General features: G+C 49.5%; 1 protein-coding gene across 1 annotated transcript in view; it reads right to left on the bottom strand.

Moving 5' to 3' along the window:
• CD82 (CD82 molecule) overlaps nt 1–12,479 on the bottom strand; it is a 34,298-nt gene extending 21,819 nt beyond the window's left edge. The window contains exon 1 of the mRNA XM_042813981.1: nt 12,396–12,479. The gene's annotated coding sequence lies outside the window, so the exon portion shown is untranslated. The remainder of the gene's footprint in view (nt 1–12,395) is intronic.
• Nucleotides 12,480–14,820: the final 2,341 nt, after the last annotated feature.

Below are 14,820 nucleotides of genomic sequence, written 5' to 3'. Positions count from 1 at the left end.
CAGGCAAGACATAAGAGGAGCCTGACCAAGCCACACAGCACCAGAGATGGCTCCCTACCCCAGCAGCTTTCAAGCTCATAGTGATTACAGCAGAGCCAATGTGCTAAGCACAAGGACAAGCCCAGGACATGCGGAAGGAGCAGCAGCAGAGGAGCATCATCCTCTTGTTCCACAAGAGTGGCTGTGCTGGGAGCAGATACACGCAGGTGTTATCACCACATCAATCGAGGTGGGGGAAGGCAAAGTTAATTTTTAATTGCAATTCTGCTGCGTCAAACTAGACTCTGCACTGCCCCCACCTAGCCAGCACTGCGTGCTTGGTGCTCACTGGAGTTTATGACACTTGGCTCGGGCTGACTGGTACGTGCTAGTGCAGTGCAGCCCTGTGGTGAGAGCACAGTCTGATGCAGCTGCAGCACTGCTCTTACAGCTCACACACCTCAGCTGCCAGGATCCTGCTTGCTCCAAATAAGGGGCTCATTTGCTGGTGTGGTAAAAGTGAGAAGCAAGCAGGAATAATCCTAACACAAGCAGAGTAGGTCAGCTTGTTTCTGTGCTTCACTGAAGGAAAAGCTTTGTTCTTCACAGAAACACAGGTACAGCAGACACCACTGTCTCAGTTCTGCAGCATATTCAGTGCTCATGGTGCTTTGCAACTTACACCTGCTGCAGCAGCTGAGATTACTGGAAGAAACTGAGTTCCCACTGGCATGCTCAGGTGGCAGAACTGCTCCCCCTAATCCACAAAAGTACCTGTGCCAAGGCAGGGGAGCAGTAGGCTGCTGACTGCATGAAGTCACTTACCTGGGAACTAATTGGCATGAAGTAAGGCCATTCTGAAGGAGGAAGCACAGTTACACTTCCAGAATTCCCTATTGCAGAAGCCAGAGAAGCCACAAACCATAGAATTATTTGAGTTGGAAGGGACCTTTAAAAGCCATCTAGTTGAACTCCCCTTCAATGAACAGAGACACCTACAGCTAGATCAGGCTGCTCAGAGTCTGGACCAATCTGACCTCGCATATTTCCAGGGATGGAGCATCCACCATCTCTCCGGTAAACCTGTTCCAGTGCATCACTGCCCTTGTTGTAAATCAGGGCAGAGTTTTGCAGAAGCCAGAGAGGATGAGAGAACGCTCACAGAATGGTCATGTGTGCTCCTACAGACATCTGCATGCAGCAGGACCTACAGCAGGGCAGCTCTAAATGCCATGACCTCCCACAGCATGGGAGGAGCCCTCACCCACAGAGCCCAACTAATGGGAATGTTTGACTTTCCGTGCAGGTGAAGAACAAACACTTGGCAATCAGGCAGCCTCATGGGCATCTGGTTGAGAAACTTGACAGCTTGGCACAGTAGTGCCAGATAATGAACAAAAGCAGAGTTGCTGAGCCTCTTCTAACCAAGTACAGCTCTGCCCTAAGGCAGAGATCCAGTAACACACAAAGAATACCCAAGGGAGTTCATCTTGTTGACATTACAATTCAAAGGCCTTGGACTTACAGTACACCTGGGACTTACAGCTTGTCTCCAGCAAGCAAACAACCACCGAGCCAATGAAATGCTCAGGTCTGAATTCAATGAGCTTTTCTTCAAGCTCCGCTGAGATAATACCAACTGTGTAGTGACCTTGAGAGCATAAACATGGTTGTGTTCACTGTGCAGACTCTCCAAACAGAATCTCTTGTTGAGTTCCAGCAGAAAGATTGGAGGGACAACCTGGACCTGGAAGGTTAGAGCTGCTAATAAGGGTTGCACTCCCAAATAGGTCACTTCTGGTGGAACAGATGAATGTCTATGGTAGTGACACTAAGTCAGCTATAACTTCTAATAAAGTGTCAGGGCAAGTTAGGAAAAAAAATTAAAAATGTTTGCATAATATAACCTTTTGAAATGGAAAACAGTGGGGAGAAAATGGTTATGGGGGGAAAATAAGCGCAAGAGTCTTATCAGTTATTACATCTGCTCTAGATATAGCTGCTCCTTAAGTAGAAGCCATCATCCTTAAGCTAGAGGAAATTGCAACAAGGGTTCAACACAAACAGCAGCGTGGTGCCATCAGCCTATAAAGAGCAGCACAACAGACAAACTGCTGCTGCTTGTTCAGGGTATGTGACAGGTATGGTGACACCCTAGCACAAGTGTCTGCCAGGCATCTGCACATCAGAGGCTCAGCTGTGCTTGCTGCCCTGGAGCAAGAGGGACAGACCACAGCAAGCAGGAACGGCAGTCAATACCAGTGACAAGACCAGATTTCTGAGCAATTAATTTTTATCAGCTTACAGCACTGAAATAGATTTGTTCCCGTTGCACCTGATAAGACATGAAGCTTTTCAGTTTCATTTCTGAAAAAGGCATACTTTAAGTGCAATAATCTGACCAATATATAACCCAGTGGGGTGAGAGATTAGAAAGCACCCTGAAGACTATCTGTGGTCACAGAGGTCTTTCAGCATGTTTTTCAACAGAAAACCCGTGGTGCATTTTGCAAAACGGAAATATATATTTTAGAGACGTGATTCTGATGTGTGAAAGGAAGTGATCCGATATTTATAAGCCACCGTCTCACTTACAAAGAAACCAACACGCACTTTGGTACCAGAGAGTAAAGCAGGTTTCACAAGTACCCATGATCCTTTCTGCGTATTTGAAAGAGATGCAACCAGATTTTAAGAACACCTGCACCTCCCACTTCAGCCAGCCAACATTTAAGTATGGCTCCATTCCGTAAAACTTGGAAACGGAGAAAGTTCTTTGCTATTTTCAGTCTATGCACACATGCTTGCCCAGCACGACAATATTTGCAAGACACTCCATTTCTCCAATTTAAGCAAATCTTTCCATTCAGCAAGACCAAAGATACAAGCTTGCCAAAAAAAAAAAAAAAAAAAGGAAAAAACAAAATCCCAGAATCTGTTCCAGACATCTTTTGGTTCTTCCCCTGCCAACTCCCCTAACCTCCACAAACAACCTTACCAGAAATGACAGACAGAAGAAAAAGCCAAAATATTTTGTTTGTTTGTTTTTGTTTGTTTTGCTTCTTGATTACCACTTACTAGATTGCTATTTGTGTAGCAAGCACTGCAGGACTGCAGGTAGGGTCCAGAGGGGTCTCTGTGCTGACTACAAGCATTGCAGGTCACATCACAGTGAATACACACATTTCAGAAAACTGGTCAGGCAGCTCTGTCACTTGACTACACAGGCTATTTAATGGCTCCAAAACAGAGATCAACTCAGCTTTGGTTCCCCCGTTTCCCTGTCCTACCTCCCCACTCCCACTTGGAACTGTTATTCTGTAAACAGCATCTCTGCAACAAACGCCTGCACCAGCTCCCCAGGAAGAAACAAAGCCAAAGGGCCCACCAAGCATTTGCCATTGGCATCAGGCCCACCAGCCTGGAAATCACCATACAAGCACAGTGCAGGTTCCCAAGCTTCTCATGTAATGTACACAGCTTTCCCAGAGGTCAGCAGAGCTCGTCTGAGGCACAACCCCTTCCATGACAGCATAGCTTAGGAAATACCTTCCTGAGACCTCTGCCACTCCAACTCAGTGAGGCCACCAGCACTCCAGGCACTTCCGTGGGCGAGGAGAAAACCTTCACCTGAGCTTTTATCTAGCTAAGAGACAGAGCTTCCCTGTCCCTGCACTAGGAGCCATCAGTAATACGATTGATTATATCTTTGCCTCCTTCTACATACGACGCAAGAAGTCAAGGTCAAGGACTTTCTACTGTTAAGTTCCCTTTCAAAACAAACCGGTTCTCAGTTACTTCCATTTTCTCAGATGTTAGAGCAGATAACTACAGTGTGTTTAAACTCAGCACACCCGAGCCAAACACATTTCTGAGAATTTACAGGTATCTACCACAACTGGGAACTAAGGTTTCCCATTCCCTGTGATTCCTTCCAGGAATTAGAAGGAATAGTAGGAAAGGTACAGAAATTCACTTTACAAATGTGAAGTTTTTTTCAGCTGAGTGGCTTAGTTGGTACTGGAGCAAACACACACCAACTCCTCCCACCTCACAGCCCAGCACTGCAGGCTTCTGCACAGAGCAGTGGATGAGGCTGAGAAAAGCAGCGTACCCCCAGCAGGAAAACAGCTAACCTCAGCTGTGCTCACCCTCTGCCCTCCCCAGCAACAGTGGGCTTTCCAGCAACCCAGCCCTCAACTGAAGCCAGGGGAGCGTGGGAGGATGAGCATTCCCTCACAATGCAGTCCCTGGAGACACATGGACACCCTGCCAGGACAGCCAACTGCTGCCAAAGAGCTCAGGTCCCATGCTGCTGGACATGACCAGCTCTCCAAAGAGCTGAGGTATCTTCTGACTCCAGGACTCTCCAAAAACCTTCTCCCCTTAGGGCCCATCCATGTGATCTTGAAGTGGCAGAAAGGAAGAACAACAAATAAACACCTAACAAAGCAGAATTCCTCTGGCCCATCCTCCTGAATGGCTGTGAAGCTTCAGAATTAAGTCAGCTTTCTCCAACAAGAGATGAGACGAGTTATTAGTGTAATCATATCACATGCTCTGTATCAGATTCTTTGCTGACAGCGAGGCACTGATCCCAAGAACCCAAGGTTTTAACCCTTCAGACCAAGCAGAGCTGGAGTACTGCTGCAGGTCCAGCACGACTGGAATGCAGCACAAGTGTACCGACACAAGGAAGTGTCTCAGCCCACAAAGGGACGCCCCTGTTGGTTTGTTCCCAGAAAGAAGCTCCTTACTATTTATGATGTCAAGAATCTTGTTTTTGCCAAACGGACCATTTGCTAATTGCAGCATCCTCATCATTTACCAGCTGCTTGCATGCCTACAGCTACTGAGCCACCCTGCTGCCATGCTGCCGTTTTGGCACTGGTATGTGTGACTGCAGCACAGACCACAGATGGATGGCTTTAACAATGCCAATCTGACAAGTTAACAGGTGTGGCTCAGCCAGGGATCTCCAAAATCAATTGGAAGCATTCACAAGAAAAAAAAAAAAGCATCGCCACAGCCTCTGTGCTCACTGCAGCTGCCTGGGGTGAAGCTTTCCTCTGTTGGGCTGCCTGAGGTCAAGCGGATGGGACACCGCAGCCGCTGGGGGTGGCCTGCCTGTGCTTAGATGGCACTATCATCACGTGGACAGACATTTCACAACATCCTGAGCATGGGCCGCCCAGCACTACCAGCAGGCATGAATGGAGAGAGAAAAGCGGTACTATTTATAGGCAGCTCAAGTTGGAGTGGCCCTTCTTGGCCCAAACACCTCCGTCCCTCCCTCCAAAACAAAGGTCCAGAGAGGGCAGAAGGCAAGAAAAGCCCTGAAGTACAAGAGTTTAGAGCACAGATGTTTTGAGTGGTTCCCTTCTAAACAGAAAAACCCACCTGCAACCACATTTTCCCCTCCCCCTCAATAACACCTGTGTCACAATAGCCAGACCCCTTGCTGATCCCACCACTGTGGCAGCTCTGAGTCAGTTTCTGGAGTAGCCAGTCCCAGGAAGAGCTGCTGCAACATCTCCAAGGGCATTGTAGCACTGCCTGGCACTTCTACCCTCAACCTTTATAGATTCTAATCCTCACTCCTACAGGGAGGAATAAAGCAGTAAAATAAAGATTTTTACAACAGAGAGCAGCACCGTAAGCAGCAAAAAAAAAACCAGCATAAGCTGTTGCAGAAACTGCAGTGGAGTAGCTTCATTCCTGACTTAGCCCCTCATGAAGTGCAATGCCACAGGAAGGAATATCAGCAGACAAAGCTGGAAGATAAAGGTGTGAGGCTCAGCCAGCTGGAGGAGAGGTTGCAGGACTTTCGGTTTTGCTGCGGCAGAAAGCTTTGGCAGCTGAGGCACCATACACCTGGGCGCACATAGGAGTTGTGCTCCCAGCTGGTAGCTGTGCCACAGGACAGGTGATGGTGGCAGACCTCACCAAGCTGTGTGAGACATTGCTCAGTTTCAGACTTGCTGCCTGCAGTTAGAATCACCCCTCCAAACAGAAAGAAATAAAAATCAATCCACCCTAAGAAGCATCACATGCATAGGCTGTGGACAGAGCTGTTTGAAGCCAAGAGGAACAGACATATGGGATACGTTCCCCAGGAATTTGGCAGTTAAAACAGACAGCAAGACTTTGAGAGTTGGGTCTGTTCCGGGAAAAGGAGGGGCTTCCCTCTGTCCTCGGGGATCCACGCATGGCACTGCCTCCAGTCGTCTGGAAAACAGGCCGAGTCCAGCCAGAACCCCAGCAGGCCAGGGGCCTCAATGCTTCCCTGAAAGGGTCTCCTAAATTTAGAGCACAAAGACTTTGGAAGACTGTTTGATGGAGCAAAGTTAGAAGAAGGATGGAAAAAAGCAGTTCTGTCTTTTTTAGTTTAATGCAGAAATAAATGCTCCACTTTTTGAAGGACCAAAGGAAAATAAAAAAAAAAGCAGAGCTCTGTTTCATCTTTAATCAGCAGACTATGATGCAGGTTATCATTACTTTTTAATAGAGCTGCAGACATTTGTTTATAATACTTTTCTCCGCCCCACCATGTTGCACTCCCTTCAGGGAGTGGGCTTTAGGGGAAGTAATGCTATAATGGGATGGAAAGTACTGCAATAATAGTGAGGTGACAAAGTCTTTGGCTATAGAAAATGAGCCCAAATGCAGCAGCCACCAAGTAGAAATGAAGGAAAAGAGCTGAAGAAGACCTCAAGTAGGGAGAGATTTCCACTGCCAACCCTTAAATGAGGTCTGGGAAGGGGTAGATCCTGGTGGATCCTGGTGGATCCTGCATGCAGTTGAGTGCCCCCGGGTTGGCCCTGCCTTCCTACCAGGTGCTCAATCACCGGTTCAAGCTGTGACTTAGCATTCTGCTACAGGGGCAGACATCTCTACTTCCCGTTAGTTCTGCAATATCTATCAAGACAGACTTACTGATGACATCAAACTGCAACCAGTGGTCTTTCTCCTTTGGTAGGAGGCTCCCAGCAGGAGGACAGTCCACCACAAGAGCAGAACTTGGGTGACAGTGCTCTCCAGAGAGATGCTGACATCAGATCAGGCAGCAGGCAAGAGGCCCCATGACTGCCCCTGCAAACAGGGTCGCCCAGATCAGCTCACACACCACCTCAGTGGCTGTTTCCCCTGACAGCAAACACCCCGTAGTGACAGAGAGCAGCTGTTTAGGCTCCTGTGGGACAACGCCGGATGCACAGCCATCTAGTTGTATACACTCCACTAGCTCTTGGTAGAAGCTGACAACTGGGTTTGTAAGAAGCTTTCCATCTGCCTGGAGCTGATATGTAGCAGGAACTCACTGTTTTGCAACAGCATCAAGTCTAAACCACCATCACAGCACTGATAACCTAACTAGCATGCCCAGCACTGGAAAGGGATGCAGAACCATCCTCTGAGACCACAAGCAGAACTGTGACATCAGTGCAGCCTCTGAGGGCATTAATGCTGCTTGTGCCATTCCACAAAATAGCCTCCACTTGAAATAGCCTCTTGTGTCAAGGCAGCAGCTGGCTTGATGCCCCTTTCAGCAAACAGAAACTCCTGTGAACCTTCAGCAGCAGGACCTCAGGCCCCACAGTTGTGCTACAGGAAACCTTGTTGCTGCTCCACACCGTGCTTTGCAAACATCAAGCGCGGCACAACTGCCTTGGAGCAGAAATCTTCCCTAATTAAAAGAGATTCCTAAGAGAATGCACAGATTTACTGCATAACTCAGAGGAATTGACTCTTCAGTTACCGTGTCTTTAGAAAACCTGTGAAAGAAAGGGACCTAAATGCAAAGAAGAACTCAATCTTGTTGGGAATATCAAGGCAGCCCTTTTCTCTCCCATTGTTTTTGTTGCTTTTTTTTTTGTTTTTTTGTTTGTTCGTTTGTTTGTTTTCCCCCACAGAAATGTTGGGAATGAGCAGAATTGGAATTGCTGCCTGCCATTTGAGCCCTGTTTCCTCAAGCACAAGGAAGATGCTGCGCAACAGCAACAACTTCTGCTTGGTCAGTGCTTAAGTCAAGGCAACAGCAGTGGGGGGTGGAGCCCCGCTGAACTGCAGGTCCCTCAACCCAAGCCCAGCTCAGCATTCTGGGTCCATGCTCAGTTAGGAAGCTTCACTCCATGATCAAAAGCAGCAGAAGAGCAGCAAGGGGACAGGAGGCAGTTTACTTGCTAAAGCCTGCACTAGGAAGCTGTGTCCATTCCAGTGAAGCCACCCAGGACTTGACTCATCCCAGTGACTTAGTGCATGCTGACACATGACCAGTTCCACAGCAGTCAAAAGGATGCTCCAATTGTGACATGCTGGCAAAAGACATGCCTCAAACCCAGTGCCAAAACGGCATCCTTTTGTGTAAAGAGTCTACAAGTGGCTCGATTACAAGCAGGAAGAGGATGAGCAGATCAGTTCACATGATACAGTTCAACCACAGGCATGTGGGACCAAAGTCCCAACACACGATATTAACATTACTGAACACAACCCTCCTCTTTAACTGCTGTTCACACATATGGCATAGACCTCATTTTCCAAACAGTGCTAAGTCAGTTGCAGGACCAAGGAGAAATTGGAAAGGAAAAAAAAAAGGCAGAAAAGGAGTAAGGCATTCTCCAATGTGGATATTTTTGCTGTAGAGCACCTAGCAACCTAGAAATGCTAAGAAAGCTACAGAAACGCCTCTGGAAAGATCTAACCTGAGTGTGTGAAAGCCAGCATGCAGCCATTTTATGCAGCAGAGGAGTTGTTCTAGTTAAGTTCTGTTTCAGAATTGATTCCCGACCAAATTGCTAATCATCCATCACAGCAGACAAGCCAACTCCAGGTGCCTAGGGTTTACATATCTGTATATCGTAGGATGGCAGCAGCAGCCTTTGTGCTATTAGACAACACAGGCACATCCAATGACCACGAAGCCCTTCTCTGGAGCAGCCCTGGCAAACAGGCTCCTTCACTCCCAACAGGTAGAACTGCTTTACAGCATGTCAGTGCCCAGCCATGCAAATCACCATAGGCCAGCTCCTCTACATAATTAATCTTTTCCCAGCCACCCAGTGGGGCACTGGCAGGTGGCCATGGGAACAAGGACAGTGACTCCACTGTGGGAAGGAGCGTGTGGCTCCAGCTCTCACCTCTCAGCCCTACCTCTGCTTGTACTTTTTGACTCCAGTGCAATTACTTTTGCCTACAAGGGGAACTCTGCACTATATAGCTTCAAATTTCTGGGCTGCTGGATATCCTAATGTATGTAGCTCTTTCTAGTTAGTATTTCTCCAGTATACATTGCCACAGGATTACCATCACACTGGAAGGGATAAAGCTTACTGCCAGGCAACAGCTTTGCTGCAAAAGCTCTTTGTAACACACCTGTCTATTCAAGGCTGTGCTGCGGAGAAACTAGACTAGCAGCATCCTTAGCAAATGCCAATAGTCCTACGCCAACTTACAACACTCCTGATGGCACAGCAAAGCTGCCGAGCTCCTTAAAGACAGGCAGGCCATTTACCTCCATAGCAAGTGTCAAAAATTGAGTACATGCACTGTTTTTATTTGGCAGTGTCCCAGTTCTGGAGCTCCACCAAGGAGAAAAAAAGAACTAGAACCAGGCAGCCCGCACATGTGCCTTTTCTCACAGGAGAAAACCTGTTTTCCTTCACTTTCCTCCCCTGTATTTACCCTGGATGAGCCCCAAGCTGCCTGGCATTCCTGGTTCTGCTGCGTTTGAGGGGTCTTGGGTACAGAGACAAGACCCCACTTGCATGCTCTGGTCCCCATCCATCTTAACAGGCTTGAGTTTTATTCCCTTTTTCTGCTATCACCCACAGAGCAGTCCCTTTTGCAGAACTGCCCACAGTCATGCCTCATCTGTCTTCCAGGATATCAGCTGGTTCTGAATCTGTCAGCGTGCAAGCAATGATTTCAGCAATTTCCAGCACGCAGTTCCTGGTGCTTCACTTATCACCCTGTCAATGTGCAAGTCAGCCATTAACTACCTCAGTCCTCATAATCAGAGGAGCTTTCAGCAGAGCAAACAGCCGAGCAACAAACAGGCTCTGCCACAGCTGACTGCTCATCCAGAACTGCCAGCCTCACGTCTCGTGTTATTTTTCTGCCTTGCCAAGAAACAGTCTCTTCCATATGTAAGGACTCCAGACCCCACGGTGTTACCACTACACTCACAGACAAATGAAGTCAGGGAGCTAGGAGAAGGAGGTGCAGATGTGGTGCATCTGTGTTAGAAAGGTGAAGTTTAGGCAGTTAATTCTGATGCACACTGATTTTTTTTCACACAGAGAAAGAAGGGAATAACTAAGGCTGCAGTCCCCACTTGCTGCACAGGCCCAAGGGGAAGCACTGCTGCCTCCCTCCATCTCTCCAAGGCATTCAGTCACAGTTTGAGTGCTGTTGGACCAGGTGAGCAGGGAACCAATGTCACTTCCCGCTCACCAGCAAGTAGGAGATAAGGGAGAAAGTGGCCACCATATGCCTCAGGCACCATTCAAGCAGACAAATACTGACTACCTGATACGGCATGGGGCATGGTCCACCTTACAATATTGCTTTGGACTTCCTGTAACGGATCCTGACCTATTAGTGCTCAAGGTCCATGCTGCAGTAGCTCCCTTTACCTCTGCTGAATGCTTCCTGCTGTGGTACTCCCAACAAAAAACACAGCTACTACTTGGGATGGGAAGTGCCTTCAGGCCTGTGAGTACTAGATCTGTGAAGCTTCCATACATGCCTTTCTAAAGTGAACATCTATTGAATGAACACCTGTTGCCCTAGATGACCTCCTGCAGACTTATTAGTATGATGCAAGGGCAGGGAGATACATGAGAGGGATAAAACCTTTCCTCAGCTACAGCCAGATGAAGAATTTCATATTAAGATCCCTCACACTTAATGGGGGGCCTGAAGGCAGGAGTGGCTCAGGTAACAGGAGCAGGAAACTCGTATGGAGCCCTGCTTGAGTATCTCCCGCACCAGCTCACAGCTGCAGGTCGTGCTACACCTGTCTCTATTTTAGTACTGGGACAGACAGCAGGAATGAAGGAAGTCCAGATGAGCTGCATCACTAAAGCTGCTAAATCCTCTTAAGGGAGGAACTTAGATGGGGTAGGACAGAGATTGCCTGTGGGAGGGCTTTCTCCAAGTAATGATCTTGTGCCCTGCTCTATTTCTGTTGCTTGCAAGTAAGAAGTGAGCAAATGCTGTGCACCAGAAGTGGTTCTCACCAGATGCTTCTCCCCAGGTCTTCGGAGCAGTGCCATTGCAAAGGGACCCTGAAGTACGCTGACAGACTTTCACACAGCGAGGCTCTGGCCAAATGCCTCTGCTCTGCACTTCACTCAGCCAGCCAGCAAGCACCAGAGCAGAGGTGTGAGCCCAGTGCTACGCAAAAGAGGGATTTTCTCAAGAACAAATTTTGAGCTCCAATCTCACGCACAGGATGGAAACACTAGAGCTGGTCCAAGCCATGGGAACGCTTCATCCTGAACGAGCTATATGCAGTTTATGGATGTACTGCAGCCAACATTTAGATTCCCGGGCTTTTTTTTTTTTTTTTTTTCTTAAATACTGAGTGGTCGATTTGATGTTAAAACAAACACATGCAGCAGAGATCCTGTGCTGTGGAGCAGAGACGGCACATCTGGGCAGTAGCAAGCCCTTATCCGTGTATCAACAGACTGGTTAGCAGTCACACTGCGTGGCAATTCACAGCCAACATCCATCCAGCTACTGAAATCCAGGCACCACTCAGAATCCTGCCCTTCAACATTAACTTGGAAGAAAAAAGGAAAAAAGACGGCAGAGCAGGCTGGACCGGTACCACATCCCCACGGCGGTATCGCAGCAGAGCTACGACTGCCACAGCCGCATCTCACCCAGCTCGCAGGAATCAATCAGGATGGAACGCCGCTGAGGGCGGTGGGGCTGCCCACTCCCACCGGGCACAGCCGGGCGCTCTCAGCTTCCTGAAGCTGTCTTTTCCAGCAAGGACGGCCCCACAGAGCAGCACGCCGGACCGCGGAACACCGCCGTGCTCCAGATACGGCTTTTGGGGCGCAGTAGGATCCCCCGGGCTCACCTCCACCTCGTGCCCCCTGCCCCATTTGTAGCACAGCTCCACCAGTGCTAACCGCAGCCCCGCCGTGAGGCCGACCGCAGCCCGGGGAGAGCCGGGCACAGACCCGGGGACGCCGCCTGCCCCGGCCGGCCGCGATGCGAGGCGGCCCCGCAGAGCCCGGCGCCACCGGCCCCGTACAACGGAAAGCCCCAGCGCAGCCCCCGGCGCCTCGACCCAGCCCCGCACTTCCACCCGCCGAACGCGGGGGAGCCGAGCCCCACGCGGGAGCGGGATCCCCGCGCAGCAGCCTCGACCCCTTCCTCGCGGACCGCCCCGCACCTACCTATCTACCCTCCCGCTGCACTCGGCGCTCCGCTCGCTCCCTCCGCCGCTCTACCCTGAGCTGCCGACCCGACCAGGGGCGGAGCCGGCGGTTGCATTCAGCCAGCTCTCGGGGCGGGACCCACCGCCCCCAGGCGGCCCGTCCGAGCGTCCCGCACCTGACCTGAGGGGCTGCCCATAACTGGGCTTTTTCGGGGTTCATCAGATAGCGTCCCGAGCTCTTCGACACGTAAGGCCGTTCATCTCGCTGCGGCTCTGCCAGGTGAAGCCAAAAAAAGCCAAGTTGCCCGAACAGGCCGTTCCGCTGCCCCAGCCAGCCCTGCGCGTCAGCAGCGCTGCCGCATTGTTCCCATCTAAGCCCCGCTCAGCTCCTGCTTTGCCCCAGCGATTACAGCGCTGCGGTGACAGCGAGGTGCCGGGCTGCTGACCGCTGCCATTGCATTGTTCTCACTTCTGCGCAGCGACCGCTGCCCGCGGCGGGCTCGCAGTGCTGCTTCTTTGTTCTCGGTGGGTAGAATAACGTCACACCGGGATCCTGCCGCTGTTTCCTAGGCAGAAATAAACAGCAAGAAGGCTATCTGACAAGAGTACCCCTCTGTCTCCTCATTTAAATGTGGTGAAATCACAGCAGCTGAGGCAACCCTGAAACGAGGGAAGGTTGAACGGTCTTTCTGTGAAGCTGTGACTGCACAGTGGGTGAACACGGGCCCTGCTACACTCACCTCCTTCATGGGCCTTGGGTACCGTGAGCAAGGAGGGGCCATGGGTCTCTGGAGCACAGGTACTGGATAGTGCAGAGAGAGTGAAGTGGAAGCAGAACAGGTGACTCACAATGTGTTGGGCTTCTGTAGGTGTGGCCTCGACATCCCTGGCCCCTCATAGCCCTCCACCCCAGGTACCCTGCCAACCACCTCTGCGAGGCCAACCACTAGCCTAAGATCAGGATTGCTTGGGGCAGCATCTGGAAACCAAATAGTCCTAGGGAATGTCCTCCCTACCTGTTGGTAGCATTCCAGCATCGCCTTTCAAGCAGTTACCCTGAGTAAAACCACCCTGTTCTCAAATAAAAGTTTGAGATCTTTCCCCTCCCTCCCTCAATCACTCACCCACTCTTTAATGGGCGTAGTCCTGCATTTAAGCACCTAGTCAGACTTCCACCAGTTGTCTATAAATGCTCACCTATAAAAGTGCAAGGCCATGGGACTAGGTGGAGTTTGTTCTGTCCATCCATCCATCTATGCATCCACCCACCTATCCACCGAGTACTCCTCATGTTTCTGACCCAAGCCTATGGGTTCTGAGCAAGTAGCTTGTTTCTGGTTCCTTTGAGTGTCCTACTTTAAGAAAGGAAATCTGTGCTTGGAACATTCCCCCTGAGGTTTAGTGCAAAGGCTGTTTTTCTGAAAGAAATTGGTTTTAAAATAAGAAGTGATTACAAGGTGGGTGTTAATGGATGGCTTATGCATCAGCAGCTCCCGTGCCCAAATGAATTTCTGTCACTGGCATTGAGAACAGGATATGCATTAGCAGGGCCAGCATGGAGGTATGTATGCATCAGTGACTGCATGTATAGCTGGTTATGCTTCAGTGCCACTCAGACACGAGCCAGTGAGTCTGTAGAAAAGTATTAGGTCTGTATCACTGAGTTTTCTGAGAACGGGGGGGTAGGTTTTAAAAGATAGCTTGTAGAGAGCTTGAGTTTCATTGGAAAGTCCAAAGTGAGTCACTCGCTTCTGAGGGCTTGCAACAGGGAGTTGGAAACCATGCAGAAACCGATCTGTGGAGATGCTGCAGCTGAACCGTGCACAGATGGTAAGCTAAAAGCCCAATTATAAACAGCATCTTTTACAACATACACAGTAGGCTGGGTTCTTGGCTAGCAATAAGCCAAAAGTGCCTGTAAGAGAACAGAATGGAAAAGCCCACCACATGGCATGTAGTAGTGAGGATTGAATGCCCTTTCAAAGGCAGGCAGACACCAGCCCAGAGATCACTCAGCTGATCAGTCTCCTTTGGCCTTGGGTTATCTTCATTTCAAGCCACACCTTAGCAGATGAACCCTCTCCTTGTCGTTAAGAAGAGCACTGTTTAAGAGCAAGACATATGCAGATTCACAGTGTTTGAGTATTTATTCCCTTTAAAAAAGTATTTGAATTGGCCTGACGTTACTGTTAATCTCAGAGGGGAAGAATCTGTGTGCTGACAGGGCCAGTACAGCGGGTGTGAATGAGGGAATGCAGAGCCGAGTGCTCCAGTAAATTCCAGGTTGAACAAAATGTGACCAGGCAACCTACAGTCTGCAGTCAGTGTCTGTTTAACGATACAGCATGAAGTAAAGAGATGGAATCCAAAGCACAGTAGAAGACCGACGATTTTGTTAAGTCTGACTGTGACAGAAGTGTTCTCATGGCACCCTCATGGAATCC

Source organism: Centrocercus urophasianus, unplaced genomic scaffold (genome assembly GCF_019232065.1).
Source record: "Centrocercus urophasianus isolate 14NV4802_14NV808 unplaced genomic scaffold, USGS_Curo_1.0 seq_14, whole genome shotgun sequence".
Lineage (NCBI taxonomy): Eukaryota > Metazoa > Chordata > Aves > Galliformes > Phasianidae > Centrocercus > Centrocercus urophasianus.
Note: the sequence above shows the minus strand (reverse complement) of the source record. Positions and strands in the feature narration are given on the sequence as shown.